Source organism: Dasypus novemcinctus, chromosome 24 (genome assembly GCF_030445035.2).
Source record: "Dasypus novemcinctus isolate mDasNov1 chromosome 24, mDasNov1.1.hap2, whole genome shotgun sequence".
In the NCBI taxonomy this organism is placed as follows: domain Eukaryota; kingdom Metazoa; phylum Chordata; class Mammalia; order Cingulata; family Dasypodidae; genus Dasypus; species Dasypus novemcinctus.
In genome coordinates, this window is record NC_080696.1 from 13,024,890 (window position 1) to 13,045,887 (window position 20,998).

Consider the following 20,998-nt stretch of genomic DNA (forward strand, 5'->3'; position numbering starts at 1 on the left):
GAAGAGACACTTAGGAAATATAGGGGATCTGTAATGTTCTTTGGTTGGGAATTTGTATTACAGAGTTGGGATTTGATCCTTTAAATTAGAATTTGGGGGATGTCAAAGAAAATCCTGGTGGCCCTGAGATATTTGAACTCCAGCTTCACTGCTTTGTCAGAGCAAAATCATGGGGCCAAATATATACTTATTTAGCATTTTCTTTGAGGCAATTACTAAGAAAGGCACTTTATGAATTTTAATCTTTCATGAGAATTAGCAGCTTCAGGAGCCCACATGTTACAGATAGGGAAAGTGAGATTTTGAATTGTTAAGTAACCTGTCCAAGGTGGAACTGAGACTCCAATAACCCATAGTGTTCTTGTTCCCACAAGGAACACATCCGCCATCATTGCATCTCAGCATTTCATCTGTTGGCACTGAGATCAGGATGAGGAAATCACAAAGACTCCTTCTCCTATGTCTACGAAGCTCTGGCTTTCTTGTGTACTGGCTTACTACATGACTGCAAAGTATAAAAAAGCCTATGTAAAAAGTCTGTATGCTCTATATCCCTTCATTAACACATTTTCCCTTGCATGGTTATCCAGTGTGAGTATGTGATGATTTGGGGCTGTGGGTGGAAGTTGCTGCAATTAGTTTTGCCTCAGGTAGAATGCTGACATCAGTTCTAATGAGATTAAAATCTTCTACTCAGCTGTTGTTTGAAATATTCTGTTGTGTTCTCATCCAACTGTTTTAACTAATTTTACTGACTTAACCATATAATTATTTTTAAATGTTTACTACAATTACTTTTAGATAAATATAAATGAATGTTTGTCTGCATATGAACAGCAAAAAGGAGTGATTTTCTACCTTCATCCAAATATTTTAACCCTTCTAGATATTATTGGAGGAAACATTAGGGTGTGTTAGTGGATTTGAAAGGATACAAATGAGCATTTCTTAATGATGGAGTTGCCTCATTCCTCCTAGGTCCTCCCTCTTAAGACTAAAAAAACACTAGCCATAACATAACAAAGAAGCATAGAAAGTATGAAAGATCAAAAGAAGAAGGTGGGCTGCCTGGGCATTTTGGGACTTGAGGAAATACATGGTGGTGAGTTCCTTGGGTTTCCTTACTGCCTTCCATATATAGCAGATAGGGTACTACAAAAGCCTCTAACCCAGAATTACTATCAGGCACAGACCAAAAAGCACCAAGGGAAACCCATTTCCCTTAGTCAAATGGCCAAGAGAAGGGGAGACCAATGACAGAATTTTTTTTTTTGTCTGAAAATATCTGCCAAACACAAATGGAAAATTCAGTGTCCTCCCTCCATGGTTTCTGCTTTTCTGAGCCAAAAGTTGATCTACCTCCCCTGCACTCTATGCCCTGCAGAATTAGGGAACATACTCTGCTTCTCTTTCTGGGTGGTATTGGCCAGAACAAGCAGGAGCTAGTCTGTCACCCCATGTTTTGGGGGAGACAGGTAGTGTTTGATTCCCCTGCATAGGTAGGGTTGGTGGGGTTTGGTGGGGAACTGACTTTTCATTCTCCAGGCTGCTGCAGTATGCAGTACTCTGATTCCCCCAACATGGTAATGCCAACAGGATCCATTAGTGAGTTGAGCCTCTATCCCCACCCAAGACTGAACAAGGTCATGTAAAGCAGAACTGGTTGGTGTTCTGTCTTTGGTATTAGTAGATCCCAGTGAGCTGAGCTTCCAACCCTCTCCCCACTTGACATTAATGAGGTAGAATGAGGTGATGGGATGGGAGGTGGGATCTCTGGTTTTGGTGGGGCTGAGAGAGAAACTGATCTTACCTCCCTACTCAGAGACAATAGGTTGGTGAACTGCCTTCATGGGGAAAGTACCAGTGGGACAGAAAGGTGAATTGAACTTCCTTTACATGCATCTGCCATGACTGTAGTATGAGTCACTTCCCCACTTTTCCCAGGATGGTGTTGGTAGAGCCAGCAGAGAGCTGAAATACACACCCACCAGCCCTCTTGCAACATCTGAATAAGGGTACTACATTCTTTAAAAAAATGAGATTAAATAAGATCCAGAGTTTCTTATTATAATATTCAAAATGCCAAGGATATAATCACAAGAAGAAAGAGAAAGGAAGTCAAAATGCAAATGCTGAAAGGAATCAAGTGTTTGAAATATCTGGTAAGGATTTTAAATTAGTCATCATAGAAATGCTTTCACAAGCAATTGCAAATTCAGTTGAACCAAATGGAAATTATAGAAATGAAAAACAAAATTACCTAAATAAAAATATCCACATGATGGATTCAAAAGCAGAATAGAAATTGTAGAGGATAGAATCTGTGAAGATGAAGAAATGTAAATAGAATGTATCTAATCTAGAAACCAGAGAGAAATTTTTTAAAGAAAGAAGAGTCTCAGGGACTCATGGAACAATAAAAAAGGGACTCATATTTATATCATTGGAATCACAGAAAGAGGAGTGAGAGAGTAAGATAGAAAATATATTCAAAGAAATAATGAAATAATGACTGAAAACTCCCCAAATTTGGCAAAGGATATAAGCCTCCTGATTCAAAAAGCTTAGCAAACCCAAAATAGGAGCAAACCCAAATAAATTCACAACAATACATAGTTCAACTTATGAAAATTAAAGATTAAGAAAGGATCTTGAAAGTAGCCAGAGACAAATGACATATTATTTATAGGGGGAAACCAGTTCAAATGACAGAAGATTTTACATCAGAAACTGAGGAGACTGGAAATAGTGGCACAATATTTTTCGAGTACTGAAGGAAAAGAACTGTCAACTGCAAATCTATATCTGGCAAACAATATCCTTCAGGAATGAACAAGAAATAAAGATATTTTCAAAGGAAAACTAAGAGAATTTGTTGGTAGCAAGCCTACCTTTAAAGACTGACTAAAGGAAGTTCACAAACACAAAGGAAATGATAAAAGAAAAGAGCTTTGAACTTCAGTAAGGAAAAAGAACATTGGAATAGGTAAAACTGGGGTAAATATAATAAAATATTCTATTCCTCATGAGTTCCTTAAATCATATTTGATTGTTGAAGCAAAAATTATAATACCATCTCATGTGGTGCTCACAGTATGTAGAGGAAATATGATAATTATATACATTTTAAGTAGATAGTGTAAAGGGACATAAACGGAAGCAAGGTTTCTACAGTTCGCTCAGTGGTAAAATACTGATATCAGTAAACTGTGAGAAGGTATGCATTTATGTAGAAATACCTAGAGCAACCACTAAGAACACTAGAAAGCAATGTACTAAAACCAACAATACAAACAAATCAAGACTGAATCTTAAGAATGTTCAAATAACTCACAGGAAGTTAAGAAAGAAAACCAGAGGAACAAGTAGCAGAGAAAATAAGTAATAAAATGGCAGACTTAAGCTCTAATATATCAATAAATGCTATAAACGTTAATGGTCAATGGAAATGCAAAGGACCCAGAAAACCAAAACAATCTTGATAAAGAAGAGCAAATTTGGAGGACTCAGACTTTTCAAAACTTACTACAAAGCTACAGTAATCAAGAGAGTGTGGTTCTGGTATAAGTATAGATAGATCAACAAAATATAATTCAGAGTCCAGAAACAAATTCTGCCAATCAGGGTCATCTGATTTTCAACAAGAGTATGAAGACAATTTAATGGGCAAAGAATTTGCCTTTTCAACAAATGGTACTGGAACAACCAGATATCCACCTGTTAAAGAATGATGCTGACCCCCTTTCTTACATCATAAACAAAATAAAAATTCTGAATGGATCATAGATCTATATGTAAGAGTTAAAATGATAAAATTTTAGAAGAAAATGAGGAAATCCTCATGTCCTTACATTAGGCAAAGCCTTCTTAGATATGACACCCAAAGTACAAGTGGCCAGAAAAATTAGGTAAATTGGGCTTTACCAAAATAAAAAATTTTGCTTCAGAAGACACAATTGAAAAGTGATAGACAATTTACGGAATGGAAGAAAATATTTTGAAATATCAGATAGTGTATCTGTATCCAGAATATAAAAAGAATTCTTACAACTCAATTAAAAAATTACAAATAACCCAGTTTCCTAATGGGTAAGTGATCTGAGATATTTCTCCAAAGAAGATAGGTAAATGGAAAATAAACACATGAAAAGGTATTCAGCATCATTAACCTTCATGTAAATGTGCATGAAAATCATAATGAGATACCACTTCATACCAGCGAGAATGACCATTATCAAAGAAGACAGACAATAACAAGTGTTTATGAGGATATGGAAACATTTGAACTCTCGTACATTGCTAATAGGAATGAAAAATTGTGCAGCTGCTTTGGAAAATAGTGTGGCAGTTTCTCAAAAAGTTAAATGTAGAGTTACCATGTGACTCAGCAAGTCTTCTCCTGGATGTATCTCTCCAAAACTGAAGACACATATTCATGCAAAAACACGTACCTGAAAGCTCATAGCAGCATTGTTCATATAGTCCAAAAGTGGAAACAGCCCAAATATCACGTAATGAATGGATGAACAAAATGTGATATATCTGTAAAATGGAATTTTCTTCAGCCATAAAAAGAGGAATGAGGTATTGATACATGCTCCACCATGGAGGAACTTTGGAAATTTTATGCTGTGTGAAAGGAGTCAGTCATAAAAGACCATATTATATGATTCCATTTATATGAAGTATCTAGAATAGCCAAATCAATAGAGACAGGATGTAGATTATGGGTTTCTTACAGCTGGGGAGTTGGGAGGAAATGACTGCTAATGAATGTAAGGTTCCTTTTTGGGGTGGTGAAAATGTTCAAAAACTAACTGTGGTGATAGTTGCACAAGTCTTTGAACATACAAAAACCATTGAATATGCTTTAAATGCCAATTGTATGGTTTGTGAATCAATAAAGCTGTTAAAAATGTGCATAGTGTAAATATACCAATTAAAAAACAGTATAGTGAATTTTTTTAAAAAACTGTGATCCAACAATCTGCTGTCTACAAGAATTTCATTTCAAATTTAACAACCTAGGTATTAATAGATTTAAATAAATGGATGGAAAAATATGTGCCATACAAACATTAATATACAAAAATAGTAGTTGTTATAACAATATCAGATAAAGTAGACATCAGAGCAAAGAAAATTATTAGAGAGAGAGAGAGACATTACACAATTATTAAAAGATCAATCTCCAGGAACACATAAATATCCTGAATGTGTATGTACCAAACAATAGAGTCTCAAAGTACATGAAGCAAATGAAATATTGCATCTCTTATTTAAGTTCTTTGAGTACTACTATATCTATAATGGTGGTTTTTAATAATAAACTAAAATCTCTACATCTTTATCTTTACTGAGTAAGTCTTTCCTAAAAGAGCTGCCCTGTTCTTTTACCCTAAAATAAAATGTATTAGGTATTGAATTATGTGAACATGTGTTTATGTGTGAGTGCATGCATTTCTACCTAGCCAAAGTTTATGATTCCAAATATTTTTAGAATTTAGTAAGGGATGAGCATTTCTCAAGACTCAATTTTTATAACACACACAGATACACAAATACAGAGTCAATTTAATTTATGCATATATACTAATAATGTTTTTGATGCTCTAATACCATATGTATGTTCTAAGTCAGCATTCTTAGTAATTGGTATGACTGAGAAAGCTCTCTAGGCTTACTACCAAGGAGATAGCATGAACTTTAGAAGTAAAGGTAAAGTTCAATATTTATATTTGGGACCAATATACCACCTTTTAGGAATATTTACCAAGTAGAAATATTATTACCTGCTATTTCTCTCAACCTCAGAAGTGTAATAACTGGGTGCTTTGAATTTCTTATTCTTAAGGGCAATAGATTGTAATTTTCATTGTAAGAGCTTTTGTGGGTTTTTTTTCCTAAATCAATAAAATAATATACAAATTTTATTTATTTATACAAAGTATAATGTTTTATAAAAACAAATACTAGAATTTGGTAATCTTAGCACACTATTCATTTTTATCCTATGCACTAGAATAAATAGCTTCAAAGATCGTCAACTATGAAGCTCTAGTGCACCTATACAGCCCTTCCTGTACTACCCCCTTCCTTCCATTATCTAATCTTTATTGGTTAGCTATTTGGAAACCTTATTCATGCATATTACATACATAAGTCCCAGTTACTTGATTTATCAAGTTCAAACATTCTCTCTAAATCCTTCTATAGGCCAAATTTAATTATCGACACATTTACACTTCTCTACTTGTTCTCTCTCTACTTTCTGTTGGTTTAGTTATAATATTATTTCTAATATTTTTCAGGATTATAATATTTGTGTGTTCCATAAATATAATCCCCATAATTGTTTTTCTTTAGTTACATAGGTAAATGGTTTTAGGGCTTACCTCCAAACTTTTACAAAGGATTCTCCATTCTGTAAATTGCCTTGACTGATTTCAAAAGATACGAATCATCCAAGATTTGATGATATCATTTGAGAAACACCAAGATTCTGTGAAGTTTTATTTATGTCATTTAATGAAGGCAATAATGACTGCTGCCATTTCCTTTTTGCCACTCTGTTGTCAAACAGGCAAAGGGGTACTACTGAAGGTCTGCCTAGAGCTGCAGTTTGAAGTTTTTATTTCCTTTGTCTATTCACATTTTTCTTTGTTTTGACCTTCTGAATGTGAAAATACTTCAATAACATGTATTTTCACATATTTAAGTATTCAAGCTCTACTGCTTAGTTCTTTTTTTTTTAAGATTTATTTATTTATTCTCCCCCACTCTTGCCCTGCTGTTTTTGCTGTCTGTGTCCATTCACTGTGTGATCTTCTGTATCTATTTCTCTTTTTTTGTCTTCTCGTCTTTCTCCTCTAGGATTCACCAGGATTCAATCCTGGGGACCTCTGATGTGGAGAGAGTTCCCTGTCAGCTGCACCACCTTAGTTCCTGGTCTCTGCTGCGCATCACCTTGACTCTCCCTTTCGTCTCTTTTGTTGCGTCATCAGTCATCATCTTGCTGCATGACTCACTTGTGCGGGCACTGGTTCACTTGCAGGCACTCAGCTCGCCATGTGGGCATTGGCTTATCACGTGGGCACTTGGCTCACCACGCAGGCACTGGCTTGCAGGCACTGGCTTGCCATGCGGGCACTCATGTGGGCACTCAGCTCGTCATGCGGGCACTTGCGTGGGCACTCAACTTGCCATGCAGGCACTCATGTGAGCACTCGGCTGGCCACACAGGCATGCTTTCTCTTCTTTTTCACCTGGGTCTTCCCATATGGTAGGCAGAGGCCTTATCACTTGAGCCACATCCACTTCCCTGCTTAGTTCTTAATGGTTAATATACTACCTGTGTTTCTTGACCAGCTATAGATATTTTAAGCACAAGAGGACATGATCTTAAAGACTTTTGTAAAGCTAGATTGTTAGAATTTTGTTAAAAGAACTGTAAACATGTTCAACATAGATGGTGAGGGGACCAGAGGCAGCTCAAGTGGTTGAGTGCCTGCTTCCCATGTACAAGGTCTTGGGTTCAATCCCCAGTCCCTACTAAAAACAAAACTAACAAATGAAAAAACCAACTCTCATTGTTGAGTGGATATAGCTCAGTGGTTGAGTGCTTGCTTCCCATGTACGAGGTCCTGGGTTCAGTCCTGAGTACCTCCTAAAAAAGATAAAAAACAGATGGCGAGTTTGATGGAGATGCTGAGAAGAAAGCATTGTTTGTTAGGCAGAAAGAATTGATTGCTAATTATACTTCATTTGTTTGGAGTGGATAACTACACTTAATTTCTACACACACACACACACATACACACACACGCATACTGATACACAGACACCCTTCCGTAGCTGAGTATGGAATCTGATAAAGGAAATGCTGCCTATCTCAGGGATTTAAAGGACCAGAGGGAAAATTTTGAAAATTTTGAATATCACATTTCATTTTTTAATAATTATCACTCAGCATTTTTTTAAAATAACAACTCGTACTAAAGAATTTGAATATCACAAACAGCATTTTTTCTTACATGATTTTCTTGAAGATACTCTTAATTGATGGTTTTTGCATCCTTTATGTGCATCAAAGTGGTCCAAATTTTACCAACCCTATTTTAACAACAGTTTTGGGCAATGTTTATCGATTACTAGTGAATGCCAAAACCTTATTTTAAAAAGATTTATTTTATTTATTTATTTCTCCCCTGCCCCTCGTTGTTTGCACTCACTGTCTGCTCTCTATGTCTGTTTTTTGTGAGCTGTCTGTGCCTGCTTGTGTTCTTTTTTGGAGGTACCAGGAACCAAACCCAGGACCTCCCATGTGGGAGGGAGGCACCCAATCACTTGAGCCACCTCTGCTACCTGCTTTTTGTGTCTCTCATTGTATTTCCTCATTGTGTCATCTCATTGCATCAGTTCACTGTGCCAGTTCCATTGTGTCAGCTCTCTCTCTTGCTCATCTTCTTTAGGAGGTACCAGGAACCGAACCCAGGACCTCCCATGCGGTACGCAGATGCCCAACAGCTTGAGCCGTATCTGTTTCCCATGAATACCTTTTTTTTAAAAAAAGATTTACTTTATTTATTTCTCTCTCCTTCCCCCTCATTGGCTGCTTTGTGTGTCCATTTGCTGTTGTGTTCTTCTGAGTCCGCTTGCATTATCCAGCATTACTGGGAAATCATGTTTCTTTTTGTTGCGTCATCTTGTGCATCAGCTCTCTGTGTGTGCAGCACCAGTCCCAGGCGAGCTGTGCTTTTTTCACACGGGGCGGCTCTCCTTGCGGGGCGCACACCTTGCACGTGGAGCACCCCTACGTGGGGGCACCCCTGCTTGTCATGGCACTCCCTGCACACAGCAGCACTGTGCATGGACCAGCTTACCACACAGGTCAGGAGGCCCTGGGGATCGAACCCTGGACCCTCCATATGGTAGGCAGATGCTCTATCAATTGTGCCATGTCCACTTCCCACCAATACCTTTTTAAAGTACTATTTCCACTGTTTACATTTAAATAAATGTAAAGACATTTACTTCCAAGGTTCATATAATAGCAAACAAACTAATAAAATATATTGAATTTTAATTTGTATTTTTACCTCTAATTCTCTCTCTTCTTATGAACAGATTTTAGAATTTGACCTTATTAACCTACGAGGAAACTCAGTAAATATTTCCATGGAATAATGACTGATTTATTTTCACTCATCTGAAATACCAAGAACTTTAACAGATGGACTGCCATTTCAAATTTTACTGCTTTATGTAATTAAGATATTGTCTTAATTACAATATCTGTATGAAGTAATTAAGATATTGTCTAAATAAATTAACACCTAAACCTAAGGAGTCTACCCTGGTGCCCAGGTAGAATTATATGGTGTTTATGTAATACTGCAGTCAGACCAAGGGATATCTCTTTCTTTTGTTATAATTTATATAAAATTAGATATGAGGAATTGTATATAACCCAAGGCAATGATGATATTATTTTAAAACATTATATTTGATTTATTTTTAGATTTGTTAACCTGATTAGGAGTCTGCCATTTTCAATTTGTTCTTTCTGAATGTCTTGACTTTTGAGAAATTTTTAGTTTAAGCATAAGTTGCCTTATGATTATGGACTAGAAACTGCTTTAAGCTTGGGTAAATATTTGGGAATATCTGTTTAAAAAGCCTTTAGTATTCTAACATTTTATATTTTCATGGAGTTTTGAAAAAAAAATGGCCTTGTTCCCTATTTTAGATTTTGGTGCTTGTTATGGAAATTTTGTACTTTAACTTTCCATACAAAACAAGATTTCTCCAGGAGTTTTCATTTTGCATTTGGGTTGGTAAAGTTTTCTTTTGCTTTCTAATAGCTAAGAGATAACATACATCTTGATGGTATCATCATCTTCATCATCATCATCCATATTATTTTGTCTCAGGTTGCATAGAATTCTAAGTATTATAGTGGTGAAAAAGGAACATTTCAACATGTTGAATACAAAGAGTATTTCATATAGGTTACTTGAAAATAAATCAAAACTATTACATAATAGAAAAATACATTTTGTAGCATAGTTTCTTGTACTGTATGCTCTCTGCTACAGTTTCAACTGCATTGCTCATGTTGTACCTTAAAAGTGAACTTTGGGAGGAGGAACAAGATGGAGGAAAGTAAGAAGCTCCAAGATTCAGCTTATTTTATAGTGGAGTTAGTAATCACCCAGAGCTATCTGAAGCACCTGTTTGGGGGACAAGGAGACCAGAATAGCATCCTGCAACATCACTGGAAGATGGAAGGAGACTACCTATCTGCAGTGAAGATTCATGAGTAGGGCACCCCATGTTGTGGAGGCTGGTGCCCATCCACTGCTGGTGGCGCAAGTCATCTTGGGAGCTATTCGCTGGCTGAAGTTGGAAGCTCCATTTCCCAAAAATGGGGGAGAGGTGGTTGGGCATTGATTTCACCTACTAATTAGTAGATTTGGCTGGCTAAAATCTAATGCTAAGAACAGCAAAAGTCAGAAAGAGAACAGTAGCCTCCATTTTAACTGCATCCCAAGCATGAGGAGAAGTGGGACTGATTAGAAAGCATACAGTGATGGTAAGGACCAACTTCTTTCTACTCAGGTCATATTGTAGGCATAGCCGAGGCTCCAGCCCAACCTCTCGCAGGGAGAAACCCAGGGGGAGGGGTCCTATACCAGCCTCTCCAGGCACTTATAGTAGCTTTTGGCCTGCATGGACTTGATTGTTGGGTGCCTGTGGCTCCATCTTCCCCTCTAACAGGATAGGAGGGGGGTGGTATTTTCCTAGCTTCCCTTGACACCTGCAGGTGCTTTTGGCCTGTATGTACTGGATAGTTGCACACATTTGGCTCTGTCCCCACCTCTAAAAGGATAGGGGTGGTGGTGTTTCTTCAACCTCTCCGGACAACTGCAGGTGCTCTTGGCCCATGTGGACTAGATTACTGGGGACTCTTGTGTGTTATCCCTATCCCTGAAATGGCAGTAGGGATAGTACTTCCTTAGTCTCTCAGGGTAACAGCAGATGCTGTCAGCAGGCATTAACTGGATTTTTGAGCACTCCTGAGGCTTCATCACCACCCTTGGAAGGGGAGGAGGGGGCCATGCTTCATTGTTCTACCTGGGCAACAGTGGTCAGTTTTGACCCATAGGGCTTAGTTTAATGTTCACATTTGCAGCTCCTTCCCCAACCCAGGCAGTGGAAGAAGAGGGGTGAAGCGTCATCAGTCTCTCCTGGCACCTACAGGTGGCTTGGATTATTGCATAGGGCTGTGGCTCTGTCCCTACTCCTGGCAGTGGAATTAGTGGGAGAAGCTTCATCAGTTCCTAGGTCAATACTGGCAGCTTCAGCCTCCATAGCTTACAGTACTAACTGCATACTCGGCTCTTACCCTGCAGCCAGCAAGAGAGAAAAGGCAAGAAACAGTTGAAAAAGAGCTGAAAAAATTTCAGATTGACTAAGCATGAGCCACTATAAAGTTCCAAATTAAATTGAACCACATATCAAAGGGGTCTGTAGCACAAAGCCAATCAAATTGAAAGCCCTAGATTAAAGAGAAGAATTGTGCCCAGAATAAGTATATATGTAGTCAACCAGATGCCACAACACACAAAAAAAATTACAATCCATACCAAGGAACAGGAAGATATGGCCCAGTCAAAGGAACATGCTAAGCCTAAGATTACATCAAGGAGTTGAAACAATTAATCATAGATGTTCATACAAAATTTCTTAATAAAGTCAATGAGAAGGCTAAAGAGATTAAGGATATTAAGAATACTGGGTAAGCAAAAAGAAGAATTTGAAAGCATACATAGAAAAAATAAGAGCTCTTATGTGAATGAAAGTCACAATAAATGAAATTTAAAAATTCACTGGAGGCATATAACAGCAGAGTTGAAGAGGCATAAGAAAGGATCAGTGAGCTTGAAGACATGGCCTCTAAAAGCAAACATAACAAAAGAATAGGTAAAGAAAAGAATGGAAAAAATTTAACAGGGTCTCAGAGAACTAAATAATGGCAATAGATGTGCAAGCATACCTGTCATGGGAGTCCCAGAAGGAGAAGAGAAGAGAAAAGAGGCAGAAAGAATATTTGAGGAAATAATGGTAGAAAATTTCCCAACCCTATTGAAGTACATAAATATCTATGTCCAGGAAGCATAACATAATTCTCATCTGAATAAATCCAAATAGACCTACTCCATGACACATACTAATCAGACTGTCAAATGCCAAAGATAGAGAATTAAGAGAACAGCAAGAGAAAAGTGATGCATCACAAACAAGGGAAGCCTAATAAGATTAAGTGCTGATTCCTCATCAGATACACTGGAGGCAAGAAGGCAGTGTTATGATATATTTAAGATACTGAAAGAGAAAAACTACCAGCCAAGAATCTTATATCCAGCAAGATTGTCTTTCAAAAATGAGAGTACACTTGGAATATTTACAGAAAAACAGAAACTGAGAGAGTTTGTAACCAAGACACTGGCTTTGCAGGAAGTTCAAAAGGGAATACTACAGTCTGAAAAGACAGGAGAGAGAAATTTGGAAGAAAATCTAGAAATGAAGATCATATCAGTAAAAATAACTAACAGTATAAAAAGAATATTGAAAATAAGATATGACAGATAAAAGCCAAAGGTCAAAATGGGTGAACTAAGAACTGCTTTTACAATAATAACATTGAAGGTTCATGTATTAAACTCCCCAATCAAAAGACACAGACTGGCAGAGTACATAAGAAAGTATGAGACATCTGTATGCTATCTACAAGAGACTCACCTTAGACCCAAGGATACAAATAGATTGACATTTAAAGGCTTTGGAAAAACATATCTAAGCATGCAGTAACCAAAAAAATAAAAATAAATAAAAATAAAAAGCAGGAGTATCTATACTTATAAAAGATGAAATAGAAGAGCAAAACTATTATTAGAGACAAAGAAAAAATATCTTCAACAAAATACTGCCTAATTGAATCCAACAGTACATTAAAATAATTTTTCATGATGATTAGTGGGTGTTATGCCAGGCATGCAAGGGTGATTTATCATAAGAAAATCAATTAGCATTTTAACCCATGTTAATGAATCATAGAAGAATCATTACATGATCATCTTGATTGATGCAGAAAAGGCATTTTTCAAAATACAGCATTATTTCTTGATAAAAATTATGCAGAAGATAGGAATTGAAGGGAACTTTCTCAACATGATAAAAGTGTATATGAAAAACCTACAGCTAACATTGTACTCAATGGTGAAAGACTGAAAGCTATTCAGTTGAGATCAGAATCTAGACAAGAATACCCACTGTCACTACTGTTGTTCAATTTTGTGCTAGAAGTTCTATCTAGAACAATCAAGCAAGAAAAAGAAATAAAAGGTGTCTGTATTAGTCAGCCCAAAGGGGTGCTAATACAAAGTATGAGAAATCTATTGGCTTTTATAAAAGGTATTTAGTTGGGTAAAAGCTTACAGTTACAAGGCCCTAAAGAGAACAATTCCAGGTTACTTCCCCACCGAAAGTCAGTTACCATGTGTTTAAATAAGATGGTGGGTGATATCTGTGAGGGTTCAGCCTTCCTCTTTTCTCTTAAAGGCTCCATGGGCCCAGTTTCTTCCAGTCTCAACTGTAGGCTGGCATAGGGCTCGTCTCTCTTCCCTGTACTCATTTCTTTCCAGCTCAGCTGCTCTGTCTCTTCACAAGGTCAGCTCTAAACTATCAGTTAAATGGCTCATCTCTCTTCCCGGGGCCAGTGCTGTGTCTATGGAGCAATCTTTCTCTGTGTAACTTCTCTATGTGTCTACCTGAGTGTCCATTATATAGCCCAAATAGAAGGTGGGAACTCAAACTGAGTTGCCCTAGTGATGTGGTAGAATCAAAGTCCTAATCTTAGCATAATTTAATCAAATGCATCTTATCTGAACCTCATACAATCCCAGAAGTACAGAACAGTTTACAAGCATAATGTCTCTTTTTGGAATTCAAACTGCCACAGTGTCCAGATTGGAATAGTAAAACTCTCACTATTCTAAGATAATGTGGTCCTATACCAGGAAGGTCCTGAAAAATCTACAACAAAGCTACTGGCACTAATAAGCAAGTTCAGCAAAGTGGCAGGATACAAGATGAATATGCCAAAATCAGCAGTTTCTATACACTAAGTAATGAGAAATCTGAGGTGAAAGTCAGAAAAAAAATCCATTTATAATAGTAATTTAAAAATCATGTATTTAGAAATAAACTTAACCAAGAACCTAAAGCACTTGTATTCAGAAAACTACAATGCATTGTGAAAAGAAATCAAAGAACACCTAAATAACAGAAGAACATTTCAGGTTCATGGATTTGAAGACTAAATATTGTTAAGATATCAATTCTACCCAAATTGCTATACAGAGTTAATGCAACCCTGATAAAAATCCCAGCAGCCTTTTTTTTTTTAGAAATGGAAAACACAATTATCAAGTATGTTTGGAAAGGTAAGGGGCCCCAAACAGCCAGAAACATCTTAAAAAGGAAGAAAGAATTTGGAGCTTTAAATTATATTACCTACATACAGTGGTAAAACAGCATGGTACTGGTATAAAGAGATGTATAGACCAATGGAACTGAACTGATGCTTCGGAAACAGACCCTCTCATTTATGGTCAAGTGATTTTTTATAAGGCTATCAAACCCACCTAGCTGGGGCAGAACAGTGCTGCAGAACAACAAATGGTGCTTGGAGAACTGGGTATCCATGTCCAAAAGAAAGAAAGAGTACCTCTATCTCACACCTTATACAAAAATTAACCCCAAATGGATCAAAGACCTAAATATAAAAGCAAGAACCATAAAACTCCTAGAAGAAAATGTAGAAAAACATTATCAAGACCTGGTGGTAGATGGTGGTTTCTTAAACCTTATATCAAATATATGAGCAATGAAAGAAAACATGGATAAATGGGACCTTCTCAAACATAAACACTTTTGTGCTTCAAAGCACTTTGTCAAGAAGGTGAAAAGGCAACCCAGTTCAATGGTAGAAAGTATTTGTAAACTACATATCTGATAAGGGTTTGATTTCCATACTATATAAACAGATCATACAACTCAACAATAAAAGAGCAAGCTATCCAGTTAAATTATTGCCAATTAAAAATGGGCAAAAGACCTAGACATTTCTCCAAAGAGGAAATGCAAATGACGAAACAGCCCATGAAAAAATGTTCCATATCACTAGCTACTATGGAGGTGCAAATCAAAACTACAACTAGATATTAACTCACATCTCATGGAATGACTATTATTTAGAAAAAAACAGAAAACAGTAAGTATTGGTGAAGATGTGGAGAAATAGGAATATTGCTTCACTGTTGGTGGGAATGTAGAATGGTGCAACCTCTGTGGAAGACAGTTTGTTGGTTCCTTAGGAAGCTAAATATAGAATTGTCCTATGATCTGGCAATTCCTCTACTAGGACTATATCCAGAAGAACTGACAACAGTGATGTGAACAGACATTTGCACACTGACGTTCATAGCCATGTTTATTCACAATTGCCAAAAGATGGAAACAACCCAAGTGTCCATCAACTGATGATTGGATAAACAAAATGTGGTGTGTGTGTGTGTGTATATATATATATATATATATATATATATATATATATGATGGAATGCTATGCTGGTGTAAGAAGAAATGAAAGTGGACACATATGATAACATGGATGAACCTTGAAGACATTATGCTAAGATTAATAAAATCAGATTAATAAACTCAGCATATAAATTAGTGGTCTCACTAATATGAACTAAATACAAAGAATAAGTAGATAGAGTTAAAACCTAGAGTATATGTTACTAAGAAATAGGTTGGGCTGAGAAGGAATACTGACACTTAATATATGAGGAATTTTTAATCAGCTTCATGATAAATGTGTGAAAATGGATAGAGTTGATGGTAACTGATTATAGTGAGTATAAATAACATGGCTAGTTTATAAATGAGATTGTGGCTGAAAAGGTAGTCTAGATGTGTAGATGTCAATTGTAAGAAAGCTAGAGACAAATCCAGATGAATAACATAGTGAACCCAGAATGGATGAGAATTGTGGTTAATAGTACAAGTACAAGACTTCTTATATGAACTAGAACAAGTGTATATCACTATTACAAGGTGGTAAGAATCTGGAAATGCATGGAAAAATACAATTAATGTAACTTTTGCATTATAACAGCAATATTGTAATATTCTTGCATCGATGTGAAAGAAGTTACTATGTTAATAATGGGGAGGGGTATGGAAAAATATACCAATGTACACTATAGACCATTGTTAGTGGTAATAGTCTGATGATATTCTCTCATAATCTATAAAAACACAACGATGGAAAGTGTTGGTGTAGGAGTGTTGTATGGGAATTCTGCACATTATGCATGATTATTTTATAAGTTCACAATGTCTCTAATAAAAAATATTTTAAAAATGAACTTTGTGGTTAGTTGAAAAAGCTGAAACAGTTGGAATGGGAAGCACAAAATACCCAAAAAATTATTTCAATGAAAATTACAAGTCTGGTCAAGGAAAGTAAATCAACCAAAGTGTGAAGCATGATCTTTGTATTTTCTTTTATTTTAGTGGTCCTTAGTAATAATAGACAATTACTTGTTTTAACAGGAAATATTCCTCTACAGCCATCTGGACACCCTGAATAGAACCTTAGCCTTGCAATAAAAAGACACCATGAGTAGATAGATGTTTTGGCCACACACATACACATACAAACCCACAAAAAAACTTTCCTTTAATGTGCTGAGATTCGGGATTTAAAACCAATGACCATAATTTTGAAACATCTGCTCTTTTCATGATCTCCACATGGAAAGAGATTAGGAAATGGCATGTCCTCAAGAACCACTTTGCTGCAATGATCAAATATTTTCATTTTGTTTAAATATATAAATGAAGTTAAATTCGCTTCTTAGTAAAGCCTATTTCAGGAAACATGTATTATAGCCTGTTCTATTTCTGATATCAACATTGTCTTCTTTGGTTTGGTTTATTTATTATTTCTACATCCACCTGTTTCCAAAAAGGAGTGATTTGAGACTACACTAGTATAGATATAATAAAAAATCTTAATGGTCATTAAGTAACACATCATGGTGAAAGACAATTTTACCAAAACCCATTTTTTGTGGGTAGCAAGTGTAGATGACTATAACAATTGTGTCTATTCAACTCCACTTTGGGCTATCTGTGTAGTCTTTAGAATTGGTGTCCAGCTATTTTTTGGTGCATATCCCTTTTCTGGAGCCAAAGAGAAGTATAGCACCTTAGACCCCAAAGTTAGATGAATTTTCAAACGAATGGTTCTTCTCTTCCCCTGACTAGTTCTCTTGGCTTCCTGGATTGTTGCCATCCTTTCTCATTCATTCTCCCTTAAGGGTAGTGAATTTTTAAGGAAATCCTTTCTCTGGATCTCTTACCTGTCATGTTCTTGCCAGTGCTCCCCTAGGAGTTTATGCTTGATTCTACCCTGGCATTCCTTTGCCTTGCTTTGGGTGAAAAAATTAGGTTCTGTCTTCATTATCCTGACCATCTCTGTTCTGCTTTTTGCGAGTCCTATATCTGCTCAATTCCTTTTGGATCTGATTTTCTTTGTATCTCAGCATTGGCCTAGAATGATTCAGGTCTTGTAATGACAACCTTCGTTGGACTAGATTCGATTGTGTACCTTCCCCTTGTACGAAGAGGGTGAAATTGAGCTTATTTCTGCTCTTGCTTTTCAGTGCTCCTAGTCTGTTTTCCATAAACACTTCCCCCTCCTCTGCCCGTATGCCTGAATGGTAGCAGGAACCTAGGAGACCCACCTTACTGGGGAAAAAAAATCCCTGCACAAGCTTCCAGCGAATTCCAAAAAGGAAAACATGATGAGTTACAAAATTCTCAGATTATAATGAAAGAGAACTGAATTATTTTTAGATATTTTTTAGATCTAGGAAAAACTTTTATTTCAGTTTCATGTGTTTACAAGTTTAAAAAGGCTAAGCACTATTACAGACTTATTGTAATTACCTAACTGAAACAGCCTTGAGTACATCCAACCTGGCCATTATGTGCAATTCTTTTTATATATTGTTGAATTCTATGTGCAGTAGAATTGGGGGGAGCTTTTTGGGAAGTTTGAACATTTGAATTTAATTTCCTTAGTAATTATAGAGTAAGTCAAATTATTTATTTCATATTGGGTGAGTTGTGGTAGTTTGTGTTTTTCAAAGACTTGATTCATTTAATCTAATTTTGTCAAATTTTTGTGGGAAGAGTTTTTCATAGTATTTCCTTGTGATCTTTTTTTTTTTAAAGATTTATTTATTTATATTTCTCTCCCCTTCCCCCCACCCCAGTTCTCTGGGCTCTGTGTCTATTTGCTGCATCGTCTTCTGCTTCTGTTGTTGTCAGCGGCCCGGTAATCTGTGTTTCTTTTTTGTTGCGTCATCCTGTTGTGTCAGCTCTCCGTGTGTGTGGTGCCATTCCTGGGCAGGCTGCACTTTCTTTCGTGCTGGGCGGTTCTCCTTACGGGGCGCACTCCTTGCACATGGGGCTCCCCTACGCGGGGATACCCGTGTGGCAGGGCACTCCTTGCGCACATCAACACTGTGCATGGGCCAGCTCCACATGGGTCAAGGAGGCCGGAGGTTTGAACCACGTAACTCCCATGTGGTAGATGGACACCCTAACCACTGGGCCAAGTCTGCTGCCAGTACCTTGTGATCATTTTGATGTCTGAGTGTCTGTAGTGATATTCACTGCTTCATTCATGATACTGGTAAATTGTGTCCTCTGTCTTTTTTTCTTTTTTCATTCTTACTAGTGATATGTCAATTTTATTAATGTTTTCAAGGAACCAGCTCTTTGTTTGATAGAATTCCTCTACTATTTTTTTATATTTTCAGTTTCATTGATTTCTGCTCTTATCTTTATTATATTTCCTCCTTCTGCTTTGGATTTATTTTGCTCAACTTTTTCTAGATTATTGAGACAGGAATTTAGGTTATTGATGTTTGAAACGTCCATGCTTTTCCAATGTATATAGGTATGGTGCAATAAATTTTCCTCACAATACTGCTTAGCCATGTCCTGAAAATTATAACTGTTGTATTTTCATTGTCATTAAGCTTAATTTTTCAAACACTTCCCTCAGCAGTTCCTCTTTTACTCAGATTATTTATAAGTATGTTGTTTAGTTTCCATATGTTGGGAGATTTTTCTGCATTTTTTTTCCTGTTATTTATTTTTGTTTGATGTTATTCTGGTCAGAGAACACACTCTGAATGATTTAAATTCTTTTGAATTTTTAGTGCTTTGTTTTATGGCTTGGGACATGGTGTGCTTTGGTATACGTTCCACTGGCACTTGAAAGGTTGTGTAGTCTGCTGTTGTCCGATGAAGTGTTTTACAGATATACATTATATCCTGTTGGGTTTTTTTAAAAAAAGATTAATTAATTAATTTATTTATTTATTCCTCCCCCCTTCTCCCCCCTTCTCCCCCCTTCCCCCCCCCCCCTCAGTTGTCTGTTCTCTGTGTGTTCTTTGTCCGCCTCTGTTGTTGTCAGCAGTACGGGAATCTGTGTTTCTTTTTGTTGCGTCTTCTTGTTGTGTCAGCTCTCCGTGTATGCGGTGCCGTTCCTGGGCAGGCTGCACTTTCTTTCGCGCTGGGTGGCTCTCTTTACGGGGCGCACTCCTTGTGCATGGGGCTCCCCTACGCGGGGACACCCCTGCGTGGCAGGGCACTCCTTGTGCGCATCAGCACAGCACATGGGCCAGCTCCACACAGGTCAAGGAGGCCCAGGGTTTGAACCGCGGACCTCCCATGTGGTAAGCAGATGCCCTAACCACTGGGCCAAGTCTGTTTCCCATATATTCTGTTGGTTGATGGGGTTGTTGAATTATTCTATATCCTTGTTGGTTTTCTGTCGAGTTATTCTGTCCATTGCTGAGAGAGGGTTTTGAAGTTTCCAGCTATATATAATTGTATGCAATGACTCATGATATGGGGTATAAAAGTCCAACCACCTTATTTCCACTCTACAAGGCTAATATCCAGGAAACCCAACTCATAGCATGGCAAGAACATTCAGTGTATGTGAGACTGTTGGAGTACAAGAACTCTCATATTGTGAATTATTGTAACCTCTTTAGGAAAGCAATCTGGCATAATCAGTTAGAAAAAAAAACATACTTTTTGACTAGCAATCCTGTTATTCAGATTCTGTCTTTCAGGATTTAACTCAAGAAAATAGTATATAAGGATATACCTACACGTGTATGTGTATGTGTCCTACTATAACTCAATGAAGTACTGTGTGAACATGTTTTATTGAGACCACTTTTTGGCTAGAACATGCTAACATGGCCGTGCTTGTTGTTTATGGTGATGACCATTTTGATTGGTTGAGTGCTTATTTTGATTACGTAGTACCTCGTGTTAACTATTTTGATTGTTGCCCCTGACTGTAGAGTATGATGTAAGCTTACTGATGATCTTCAAAAGTCTGTTTATATAATTGGCTATAGAACGAACCAAGTAAAATTCATTTATATTCAGATTGTGCCAGGCATCTGGAAAGAAAAAGTATAATCAGTCATCAGATATTATATCTGTATAACAAAATCAAGTAGGTTAGAATTATAATCAAAACTCCTAATTCTATTTGGTAAGCTCTCTACAGACTCTCTCTTTGCATTAGGAATAGCATATGGATGGAGAGAAAGATTATGCATTTTGTAAGTGAGACCTGACAAAGCAATATTTCTCTTTATTCCCACCATGGGCTTCTGGGGTACTGGAGAATATATTTAGAAGTGTTAAATTCTGAAGTTTAGGAACACTGCTATAAAGCTATGTGTGTATCAGAGAGGCTAGGAAAAGAGAGAGGTGGCATTTTATTAAGGGCTTTAAGCTGGCTGGTGGAGTAATAACCATA

At 36.9% G+C, this 20,998-nt stretch overlaps 1 protein-coding gene across 4 annotated transcripts in view; it reads left to right on the plus strand.

Annotated features, from left to right (window-relative positions):
- Positions 1-20,998, plus strand: part of MACROD2 (mono-ADP ribosylhydrolase 2) — a 2,160,736-nt gene that overhangs the window by 583,867 nt on the left and 1,555,871 nt on the right. The gene's annotated exons all lie outside the window — the stretch shown is intronic.